The sequence below is a fragment of the Pleurodeles waltl genome, chromosome 8 (assembly GCF_031143425.1).
Source record: "Pleurodeles waltl isolate 20211129_DDA chromosome 8, aPleWal1.hap1.20221129, whole genome shotgun sequence".
Taxonomy (NCBI): Eukaryota; Metazoa; Chordata; class Amphibia; order Caudata; family Salamandridae; genus Pleurodeles; species Pleurodeles waltl.
In genome coordinates, this window is record NC_090447.1 from 1,306,900,567 (window position 1) to 1,306,913,350 (window position 12,784).

Below are 12,784 nucleotides of genomic sequence, written 5' to 3' on the forward strand. Positions count from 1 at the left end.
TTTGTCCCTTGGACTTCAACCCCTGCGGATGAATAGGAGATGGAGACATACCCCCATGTACAGACCCCTGGTGGACTTGGCAACAATGGAGGACAGGCACATTATCCTCACCTATAGACTTAACAGGGCCACAATCACAGAGCTGTGTGCCCAACTGGAGCCTGACCTGATATCTGCTATCCGTCACCCCACTGGGATCCCCCCTCTTGTGCAAGTCCTATCATTGCTCCCTTTCCTGGCAACTGGTTCTTTCCAAGTGACAGTGGGCTTGGCAGCAAGAATGTCACAGCCAAGAGTGTTGTCTGCCCTGATTAAACACATGTGCAGCTACATTGTTTTACCCCCGGTTGAAGATTTGGCCACAGTGAATGCTGACTTCTATGCAATAGGACATATCCCCAACATAATTGGGGCAACTGATGGAGCACATATTGCATTTGTGTCCCCCGTCAAAATGAACAGGTGTACATAAATCAAAAGAGTTTTCACTCTATGAATGTGCAGATGGTGTGCTTGGTGGACCAGTACATCCCCCATGTCAATGCTAAATATCCAGGGTCTGTGCATGATTCCTTTATCCTGAGGAATAGCAGCATCCCAAATGTGATGGCCCAACTACAGAGGCACCAGGTGTGGCTAATAGGTGAGCCCTGGGTCCCAACCAGTAGATATTGGTGTATGGGTGTGGTGTGGGCCATATAGGATATTGTGTGGCTAAATGTTGTCCCTCGATATTTGCAGGTGACTCTGGTTACCCCAACCTATCATTACTACTGTCCCCTGTGATGAATGCCAGGACAAGGGCAGAAGAACGTTACAATGAGGCACATGGGCGATCAAGAAGGATTATCGAACGTACCTTTGGTCTCCTGAAGACCAGGTTCCGGTGCCTCCATCTAACAGGTGGATCCCTGTGCTACTCACCCAAGAAGGTCTGCCAGATTATTGTGGCATGCTGCATGTTGCACAACCTTGTCTTGAGACGCCATGTGCCTTTCCTGCAGGAGGAGGAGGCTGGAGATGGCCGTGTGGCAGCAGTGGACCCTGTGGACAGTGAGGACGAGGAGGCATAGGATGAGGACAACAGAACTGCAGTGATTCGACAATATTTCCATTGACACACAAGTAAGACAGTGTTACTTCACATTTCATTGTCATTTTTTGAATTATTTATGGCACTAGCATGCTGTTAATTCCCACTTCTATGCCCACTCACTGTACCCTTTGGCAACTCATTTTGCAGATGTTGGTGCCCCGCTATCGCTCCTGGTGTGATCACTGCAGCCAACTACAGGTCTTTACTATGTCAACATTACTGTACAGTTGAATTGCAATGTTTGAACCTTGTTAAATGAATACATACTTAAAACATTTGACATACTCCATACTTTTATTTTTTCAAAGTGTGTTTATTTAAGTGCTAAAAAGAAGAGGGGCAAGTGCAATGGGATGGGATGACGATGGAGGAAAGTCCAGGGTATTGTTCCAGTCTATTTGTAGCACAGGTGCATTGTCCAAGGAGACATAGGAAGGGGAGCAATGGCAGTTCAAGGTGGACAGGGTGAAAGAGTGGGACACAAGGGGGACAATCAGGAGAGTCTCATCTCCTGGCGGGGGTCTGGGCAATAGTCTCTGGCTTCTGCCTGGATCGCAGGGAACGTTTGTGGGGTGGTTCACCTTCTGCAAGGGCAGGGGTGCTGGTGGCCTATTGGTCCTGTGGTGGGGCCTCCTGTCCACTGGCGGCAGCGGAGGTGGTAGGAAGTTCAGATGTCTGGCTAGTGGCAGGGGCCCGCTGTTGTGAGACTGCCTCCCTCATAATGTTGGCCATGTCTGTCAGCATCCCTGCTATGGAGACCAGGGTGGTGTTGATGGCCTGCAAGTCCTTCCTGACCACCTAGTACTGTCCCTCCTGCAGCCGTCTGTTCTCCTGGACATTGTCCAGGATCTGGCCCAGCGTATCCTCGGAATGTTGGTATGCTCCCAGGATCTCAGAGAGTGCCTCCTGGAGAGTTGGTTCCCTGGGCCTGTCCTCCCCCTGGCGCCCAGTTTCCCTGTTGCCCTGTGCCTCTGTCCCCTGAACCGTGTAACCACTGCCACTGACCCTAGGTCCCTGATTCTCTTGGGTATGAGGTGTGCCCTGGGATCCCTGTAGTGGTGGACACACTGCTGATTGACGTGTCCTGGGGACAGAGGTATGGGTACGCTGGATGGGTGCAGTGGTGGTGTTTCCAGATAGGGGAGGCTCTGTGGTGGTGTGTGACTGGGCCTGGATAACTGGCTTTCCAGAGTTCCCTGATGGGCCAGGTTGGTCATCCAGATCCAGGTGACCAGAGGTACTGTCATCATTGTGGGCCTCTTCTGTGGGGGGACTGGATAGTGCTGACACCTCTTCACTGCTGACATTGGCTGGGGTACCCGTGGGACTGTAAATGCAGTGTTATTGTTTCTGTGTGTGACATATTGTGCATCAGTGGGTTGCCTTCTTTGTTTGTATTTGCCCTGTGTACGTTGGTGTATGGTGGGATGATTAGTTCTCTCTAGTGTGCATGCTTTATTGATGGGTGTCCATGCCGGTCTGTGAGTGGTGTCCATGCATTGGTATGGCATGCAGGGCTTGGCATTGGGATGAGTGAGATGTGATGGTGGGGGGGGGTGAGGTGGTGGAGTGATGGGAGTGAGGGTGAGGGTGGGGGTATGTGTTGGCATGCAGGTAGGGGGGTGATAGTAGTATAGAGTTGACTTAGCAGAGTCTACTCCTCCTGCTGCTCCGGCCAGGCCCTCAAGATGCATGATTGCCAAGACTTGCTCCTCCCATGTTGTTAGTTGTGGGGGCGGAGGTGGGGGTCCACCGCCAGTCCTCTGTACAGCGAGTTGGTGTCTTGCTGCAATGGAACGTACCTTCCCCAGTAGCTCGTTCCACCTCTTCCTTATGTCGGCCCTTGTTCTGGGTGCTGTCCCACAGTGTTGACCCTGTCCACGATCCTCCGCCATAGCTCCATCTTCCTAGCAATGGATATCTGCTGCACCTGTGCTCCAAATAGCTGAGGCTCTACCCGGATGATTTCCTCCACCATGACCCTTAGCTCCTCCTCTGAGAATCTGGAGTGTCTTTGTGGTGCCATGGGTGTTGTGTGAGTTGTGTAGGTGAGGGTGTGTAGGGTGATGTGTTGAGGTGTGTGATGTGGGGTGCATGGGTGGTGTATAGGTGTAGGTGGTGTGTGGCTCTGGTTTTGTCTGTAGTCGTGGTGTCTGTCTTGTGCCAATTGTTTATACTAGTAAAGGGATGTGGGTAATGTGCATGTGTGTTTTATAGTGGTGTGGGTGTGTGGTTGTGGTGTGTGTATGGGTGTCAGGTGTGTGTTATTTAAATTGACCAATGTGGTGTTGTTTTGTGTGAGTATGTGTATTTTGAGCACGGCGGTATGTACCGCCAATGGTTTACCACAGCTGAATGTCCGCCGTGGTGATTCGTGGGTCATAATGTGTTGGGTTTTGTTCTGTTGGAGTAACGATGTGGGTTTTGATACCACCAGTTTATCACTAACCTTTGGTGTGGCGGATTTATGTGTGTGGCTAAATAGTGACAGACTGGTGTGTATGTGTCATAATATTGTGAACGGATATCCGTCGCAGCAACTGTATATTGGCGGCAGTCAGCATTGCGGTAAGTGGGTTTTACCGCTAATGTCATAATGAGGGCCATAGTGTGCACAGAGTCCAGGGGTTCCCCAGAGGCTTAAAAGAGGCTAAATTAGATAATACTAATGCTCTCTTTTGTGGTAGTGTGGTCGAGCAGTTAGGCTTATCAGAAGGTAGTGCAAAGCACTTGTTGTACACACACAGACAGTCGAAGAAGCACACACTCAATGACTTACCTCAGGAACAATGATTTTTATATAGCAAAAATATATTTTCTTAATTTATTTCTAGAACAACAAGATTCAAGTTGCAGGTAAGTTCTTCAATAGATTCACATCTCACACATATATCAATAGTACTTTGTTTGAAATCGGTAAGTTATACAGTTTTTGAAATATTGGCAATTATCTGTTTTAAAAGTTGACAGTGCAATTTTCAGAAACAGTTCCTGGGGGGAAGAAAAGTTAGTATGATTTACAAGTAAGTACTCGACTTACAGTTCCAGTCTCCAGGGGTTAGAAAGTCCGCAGGCTGGGGTTCAAGTTAACCCCAAACTCCCACCACCAGCAACATGGGGTCAGACGGGTGTAGAGGTCAAAGATGAGGCAATTTTAACATGGGCTTCTATGGAGACTGGGGGCACTTGGAATCAGGCCTGCCTGCAGTTAAGTACCCGCGACTTCGGAGGGCAGACCGGGGGTGTTTAGAGGAGCACTGGAGGGGCCACAAGTAGGCACCAAACACACTCTCAGCTGCACTGTGGTGGCCAGCTGCAGGGTACAAACAGGGCATCGGGTTTCCAGTGCTGATCTATGAGAGTACACCGGGGGTCACTCAGATGCTGCAGGCGAGGTCCAGGGTGTCAACTTGAGAAAACCACAGGCTGGAGAGGCAGAGGGCAACCTGCTGAATGTAGATGCACCGGAGGTCAGGTTCTCCAAGGCCTGGAGCCTGCGGGTGCAGTGGTCTTTCAGGCATCGGATATCTTCGTCTTGAGCTTTCGCAGTCAAGGGGGTCCTCGGGGTTCCCTCTGCATCCGTCATCGTGGAGGGGTGGAGAGGTCAACCCATGGTAGGCACTTGCTCACAATCGCCTGGGGGCTCTCTCTAGCTGGTTGGGCCACCTGGTCACCGGCCAACGGCGCTGGTTGCAGGGTGGTCAGTACTCACGGATCCGGGAGGCTTTGGAGTCCCTTGGTTGTAGTTTCTTTTTGGACGGGGCCGCTGTTCACAGGAGTTCTTGCTCCCTTGGCGTGCAGGACAGTCCTCTGGAGCTTGGCAGAGGTTGCTGGTCCCGCAGGATGCATCGCCTTCTTGTCGCAGGATCTTTGAAGAAGGATCCAGGCCGGTAGGGCTGGGGCCAAGTCAGTTTGCTTCTTTCTGCTTCTCTGCTGGGGATTTAGCTTAACAGTCCTTCTTCTTTCTTCTCAGATCACCAGAAATCTGGTGAGCTGGGTTCAGGGAGGCCCTTAAATCAGGGGTTTAGGCTCATTTCAGGGGCTACTGTCCCTGAGGGTGGCTACACCCTTCTTGTGTCCACTCCTTTTGGGGAGGGGAACACAAACCTGACCCTATTGGTCCCTGTCCTCCAAACCAAGATAGAGGATTCTGCAGGGAGTGGGTCACCTGAGCTCTGGACACCTTAGGGGTGGTCCTTGCTGGGGTTGGCCCTCCTTCCTGTTTTTCCTAAGTTTCCTGCCGAACTTGCAGCCAAAAGTGGGGCTTTGTCCGGGGGGCGGGTAAATCCACTAGCTGGAGTGCCCTGGGGCTCTGTAACATGAGGCCTGAGCCTTTGAGGCTCACTGCCAGGTAGCAGTTCCTGCAGGGGGAGGTGTGAAGCACCCCCACCCAGAGCAGGCTTTGTTTCTGGCCTCAGGGAGCACAAAAGCCCTCGCCTCATGGGGTTAGAAACTTGTCTGCTAGTGGCAGGTTGACACTGACTAGTCAGTCCTACACTAGAGAACTGGGTAAAATACAGAGGGCATCACTAAGATACCCTCTGTGTACTTTTTAAAATAAATCCAACACTGGCATCAGTGTGAGGTTATTGTGCTAAGAAGTTTGATACCAAACTTCCCAGTATTCAATGAAGCCATTATGGAGTTGTGGAGTTCATAATGACAAACTTCCATACCATATACTTAATATGCCCACAATACACTTATAATGTCTAAGAATGGACTTAGACACTGAAGGGGCATATTGCACATGCAACTATGCCCTCAACTTTGGAATAGTGCACCCTGCCTTAGGGTTGTAAGGCCTTCTAGAGGGGTGACTTACCTGTGCCACAGGCAGTGTTTTATGGGTATGACACCCTGAGGGATGCCATGTCGACTTTGTCTTTTTCTCCCCACCAACACACACAATCTGCAATGGCAGTGTGCATATGTTTGGTGAGGTGACCCTTAGGGTGGCACAACACATGCTGCAGCCCTTAGGGACCCTCCCTGGTCACAGGGCCCTTGGTTTCACTGGTACCTTTAACAAGGGACTTAACTGTTTACCAGAGGTGTGCCAATTGTGAAAAAGTGGTACATTTTTAGGGAAAGAACACTGGTGCTGGGGCCTGGTTAGCAGGATCTCAGCACACTCTCAGTCAAGTCAGCATCAATATTAGGAAAAAAGTGTGTGGGGGGAGGTAACTGCAACAAGGGCCAGTTTCCTACACCATACATCCTTTAGCAGACTTTTATTGAGGAATTTAAACCTAGCCTCTAGACACACCTAGAAGTGAGCAAGCAAGTTCTTAATGAAGCACAGCTGATTTATGGCATCAAAAAGCCCACAACCTAAAGATAATGTCACTTTGTATGTGTCAGCCAGAGAAACATCTCTCAAATGTATTCAGAAGTCATTAACGCAGATTGCCCTGTTTGGAGTTAGTTAGTGTGTTGTATTTGCCACATTCAGAGACTCAAAAGCTTTAAGGATAAGCAAAACCAAACACTGATAAGAAAAACAAGCATTCATTGTCCAAGCCAATAGGTCTTGCCTACGAGAGAGCTTTTGACTTTGTCAATGCTTTTTTAGTCATGTTGTACAGCAGCAAAGCTGCTGTGAGCATGACTGACAGTCAGAAGCAAAAGCACCATGACACAGCCAGCATTGGTTGTGTCATATCGCTTTTTAGCGTCAAGTGCACAAGCGCTCTGGCCTATTGTAATCTCTCTGTGGGCTTTTACCCACGATCCTATCTAGACATTCACGCAGGGAGACAATAACTCTCGTGCTCACAGCGGGCGTGACACTTTGAAGCGTCTCACTTTGTTTTACTTTTCATTTTCAATTAAGTGGCAAGAAAAGTCCTGTTTACAACGCTAATAGCTCTAACTCGAGCATACGTGCGACCCATTGCATTACAAATGCTTGTTTTAACTTTCAGTCATGCGTGCACAACAGCTGCACTGCTGTACAACACATCTAAAAAAAATTGACAAATCCAATAGCTCTTGTACGCAAGACCTATTTGCTTTGAAAATGCTTGTTCTCTCATGTATTTATCCTCAGTTCTCTTGTTGTTTGCTGTAATTTTTGTTTTAGCATTTTTGGTTGTAGTTTGCTATGTTATCTAGCTTTTTGAAGACATCAAACTTTGCTTTTTTGTTCTTTTCTTTAGGAGATGTTTTCTGCTTCCTCTTTTGAATACTTAGAATGCTTGTGCCTATTTGGCGCCTTATTTGGGGTTTATTTTCCCAATGTGCTTATTTACAAGGTTTCTGAAGAGTGGCATCCGGAGAATGGCATCCTTCCAGACTCCACTGTGAGAAGGTGAGGGCCTAACTCAGTTCATTGCTTAACGGGTTGCAAAGCCAAAGATTTCTAGGTCACTAGACCACAATGGCTCAGATGCAAGGGGTTTTACAAGGCAGGTAAGATCTCTATGTAAAGGTACAATCCTCATCAGATGATGATACAGTCCATGGACAAGTAGTATTTATCTGTGAGAGTATAACATTAAATCCTCCTTTAACTGGCACTGTGAGAAATAGGTTTGACTGGAACCCAAAGAAGGTAAATAAGTTCCTGAATGCTTGTAGGATTCAATTCACCTTCAAGTCCCATTAGGTTAGCACTAATAGGGCAAAGGAGGGATGTACCTTCAGTAATCTAGTGGGAATGCCTTAAACTGGGCTACAACCTCAAGTCACTAGGGAAAGTGCTATGTTGGATAATTGTCAGGCCATTTTAACATATTCTAAAGCATTTCTTGATATGCCTGATCACATATATGCTAGAGAAGAACCACTGTCCTATGGACAAACGGGTCATTTGGTAGACCCTGTGCTTTATACCCTAGGAAAGTAAAGAGAGTGTGGGTGTGCCCATTTCTTCTATCCCTTTTGAAGAAACTGAACAACAAATTTCTACTCCTCCATCTTCCAAAATGTTGTTATTACTTTCTATTCAGTTATGACTGAAGCTATGCTTTACTAAGGTGTCACAGGGTTATTTATAGATAAATTATGGGCCAACACACGTGGTCTACCCGTCATCAAGAAATTTGCCGTTAAGACTGAGCAAGCCATTGATGTTTTTTTGTTTAAGTTCAGGGCCCATTATTGTAACAACTAAGCACTAGCCTGATAGGTTGTGTGATCCTGTAGGTGCAAGGTGGGACCAAAGCAGATGGTTCCCAATTCTTCCAAGACACTGTCACAATCTGAAAACAGTTCTATACTCCAGCCTGGGCCAGCCCCCGGAGGAAAGGGACTGAAAAAGTGAGATGTCTTCTGGTCTGCCTCACCACTCTTTGCTTATGCATTGCTACCATATCTTCAGTCTAGTTGTCCTTAGCAGTAGTTACAAAGTGTTAAGGGTTGTTCATTACTATAAAAAGACAGGGAGTGTATTAATACTCAGAACTAAACTATATTTACCAAATCCCTACTTCCTTGAGTTAAACATTCCCCTGATCTTACTTACTGTTCTCCTCTTTCCCTCTTGAGAGGTAATTATCATTGACTTCAGGACTGTGTCATTTCCAGGAATTTATTGTAAAAGAGAAATGGCAATACGATTACTTCTAGAGTAGCTGAGTTGCACACAAATTGACGGTGTTAGTTTAGTTTAGTTTATAGATTTGTAGAGCGCATGGCTACCCGGGGGCATCCCAGCGCTAAAGTACACCATGAATGTCGGAAGAGCCAGAGGAAGCAGATTAACTGGGAAAGAGAATGGTTTTCTACTTCCTCCTAAAGAGAAGTTCAGAGGATTCCTGACAGCATTCAAAGGGCTGGGCATTCCAGAGCCGAGCAGCCCTGATGGAGAACGAATTACCTCCCCATGATCTCTTGACCAAAGGGATGTAAACCTGTTGAGAAGAACGAGATCTAAGAGGTCTAAGGGGCGAGTTAAGAAAGATCCGTTTTCTAAGGGAAAGGGGACCCTTATTGTGTAAGGCTCTGTGAACAAGACACAGAGCTTTAAACTGAATGCGCTGCTTAATCGGGAGCCAATGAAGAGCTGCAAGTGCTGGTTTAGCGGAAAGATGCCTTGGGGTATTCATGAGAAGTCTAGCTGCCGCGTTCTGCGTAACCTGTAGCCTCTTTATTACATAATCTGGAGAACTAAGTTATAGAGAGTTCCCGTAGTCCAGGCGGGAGAGAACTAGGGCTTGTACAAGAATTCTTCTGGCAGCGAATGGCAGAAGTCCAAGAATCTTCCTGACACTTCTAATTAAGCCAAAGCAGATCGAGGAGATTCTTTTAGCTTGTGGCTCCATAGTTAAGCGTGGGTCAAGCAGAAAGCCGAGGCTTTTTACTTGTGTTATTGGAGGAGGCAGGCTGTTAAAAGCCTCAGAGTACATAGCCAGAGGGGCGGTAGGGGCGCCATTACCTATAATCATTACCTCTGATTTGCTGTCATTAAATTTCAGTTTCGACAGGGTCATCCAGTCCCCAATATCTTTCATGCAGCCGGCCAGGTTGGCAGAGGGGGAGTCCCTACTACTAGAGAGGGAAACCACCAATTGCGTGTCATCAGCATAAGTGACCATAGAGAGGTTATAAGGAGCGACTGCTGTGGCCAAGGATGACAGATAGATGTTAAACAAGGTGGGGCTTAAAGATGAACCCTGCGGGACTCCACAAGATAGAGACCTGACGTCAGACAAAAAAGAGCGATCCAAAACTTGAAAGGATCTTCCTGTGAGGAAGGAGGAGAGCCAGGCAAGGGCTGGACCTCCTAACCCTATCTTGGAAAGTCTATCAAGGAGAAGGGATGTAAAGAGCACTGCGCTGGCTCACACCCACTGTTAGTCGTTAACCCAACTGACATATACGTTTCAAAGTTTAAACATTGTTTTTCAATGGGGGAGCAAAAAAGAAAACATATATACTAGAGAACATATGAAATATTACAGTTATATGTACTAACCATTCTTTACATGTCAGATTATCATATATCACTTTTCATATAAGAAAAAAGAACAATATTTCAAAATATATACCGACATTGACTATAATACAAATATTATTCAAAAACAGTTTCATGGGAGTTATAATACAGTCGAAAATGTCCCAATATTGTCCAAAAAATAAATTGAATAGCTGTTGTTGAAATCTATTGCCATAGACAAATGCTTGAACTAGATCTTTTAAACGATCTAATTCAAGCATTTTAAACGCTCTTTAGAACGAAATATCATGCACTTTACAGCAATACATTCGCAATAATGTATGGCACCAAGCCTACTTGGAAGTTAAAAGTAAAGGACCTCGAAGAATACCTCGCTCTGCTACAGAGACGTTGTTTCTCACACTGTCGTAGACATGCGCAGAGAAAACATGAGTGATATTAAAACATGCTCGACGGTCAAAGAGAACATATTATCACTCACTGCGTGTGTGTGTGTGTGGCTCTCTTGCACAGCTCCACCCATGGACGTCATTTAGGGGTCGCCAGAGGTCGCACTGCGACCACTGACTTGCCCCTTGCGACCCCTGGCCTCAGAGGTGGCAAAATCAGTGCAGGAACACAGGGGCAGCTCGGACGTTGCTTGGGACTCCATTTCCTTGTTTTCAATCATTTTTTTTTATTACATTAATAGTGAATTATACATTATTCGCAATTAGTGTAATAAAAACGGAGTACAGTTAGCTGGAATATGACCCTCTTTGGTAGCTGAGGTAAGTAAAAAAAACTTTTAAGTGTATGTTGTGTGCATGCTTTTGAGCGTGCTAATGTGAAAGAGATTGTGTATGAGTGAATGCGTGTATGTGTAAGTATGTGTGTGTGAGTGAAAGTGAAAATGAAATGGCGTGAGATGTCACTTCCGCTACCCCTGGCATTTTGGTGAATTGACGCCCATCGCTTTGTTGGTAATTGGTTAGCATCAGATGACTATAGTTTGGAAGAGAAGGGGAGGTTTCTGACGTTTAAATTCACATTTTCTTTTCTTTTACGTTTTCCAGTTCATTGGCTATTGTAAGTTTTATGGCTCCGCAGGAGATCTATGTCTATTTTGTTTGTTTTTTTTTGGCTTAAAAGGTTAAAGTCTGACAGTGTTTGGTACTAATCGTGAATGCACTGTTACACTGCGTGCCATTTATTGTTTTGTTTTTTGTTTTTCTAGCCCGAAGAGTAATTTTGAGTTTATATTAGTTGCATTTTTGTATTACAGCCGTGTATGTTACCAGTCATATAAGAATGGTGGAAGCTCCATTATGAGAAATATGACGGGAATCCCAACGAAAACGTTTTATTTTCCTGTTTGAACTGCAGAGGTCAAGTTATTAATCTAAGAAAGAAGGTAATGTAGAATTACTCACAGCACCACAACAGATATGAATGTTTTTTTCCAGGTATTCAGAGTAGACAATATAACTCTGTGTTTATATCTGCATTTATTTTTAGCCTTTGTTTAGTTGTATCCTGATTGAATTTGGGTATAAGAGCCTGCCACAGCATACTAAAAAGACAGTATGTTATCACTATATATGGCCCAACGGTTTATTATTGCCATATCATCAGTGTCTGATAGGTAAGAAAGTTGATTATTGGTTTTCTGAAGTTCCTCAAGGTGTTTTGACCTACAGAGGTTGAAATGGGTTTCTGAACATTTTCCAATAATAAATCTTTGTTTAAGTTGTGGTGTGTTACAGTTTGCTAAAAAAAGACATGCCAAGTTGTCTATTGCCACCTCCTCCCCTAATAGTTTTAGAAATGCATAGCTGAACATGAGAATATAGGAAAGTGTTTTATGCGAAATTTGAGAGATTAATACATTTTGTGTTAATTCATAATAGCCCTGAAGAAGTGGTTTTTGGCTGTGAAACACGCCGTCAGTGTTCTAAAAGATCTTCTCATGAAGTCGCTTTAGAATAACAAAAATGTGTCTATGGCAATGGATTTCAAGAACAGCCATTCAGTTTATTTTGTTTGGACAATATTGGGACATTGATTTTCTTCTGTGTTATAACTCACATTAATCTGTTCTTAAGGAATATTTGTATAACAGTCAATGTTCATACATATTTTGGAATATAGTAATTTTTTCTTATATAGAAAGCGATATATGATAATCTCACATGTAAAGAATAGTCATTAAATATAACTGTGAGATTTCATGTGTTTTTGTCAGACAGGAGTCCGAGGTGAGGAGATGAATGAAGAAGAGGAAATTAACCTTTCATGGCATCTTCCCTCTCTTTCCATTCTGCCTGCTGATATATACATTTCCTTTATTTTCAGCCCACCTCAAGAATGTTATTAGATGGGACAGGAGGGATGGATACTTCTTCACTTTATAGACTCAAACATTCCGAATCTCCACAACCCCCACTTGTCGAATACAGCTGTTAACCCTGACATGTTTATTATTAAACCTGACATGTTTACTATTCACATGGGATGCAATGGGGCCAATGAGGAGTCAGCTTATGTTTTAAAGGAGGATGATAAGGAAGTAGGTGGGGGACGAGACGTTATGGGGAAGAGGAGTGTCGGAACACCCTAGGGTAAGTCGCTGTATCAACAAGGGACTCAGACCCTGAGGAAGAGAACGCAAAGACCAACCCTGAGGCCAGACGCAAGAGAGAGACGCCACAGGAAGAAGCCATCATAGACATCGTCACGGAAGCAGTGCCGAAGAGTTGAGGGATATGTGCTGCAGGAGGACCGAAAACCTTTGACTGCCATGAGGG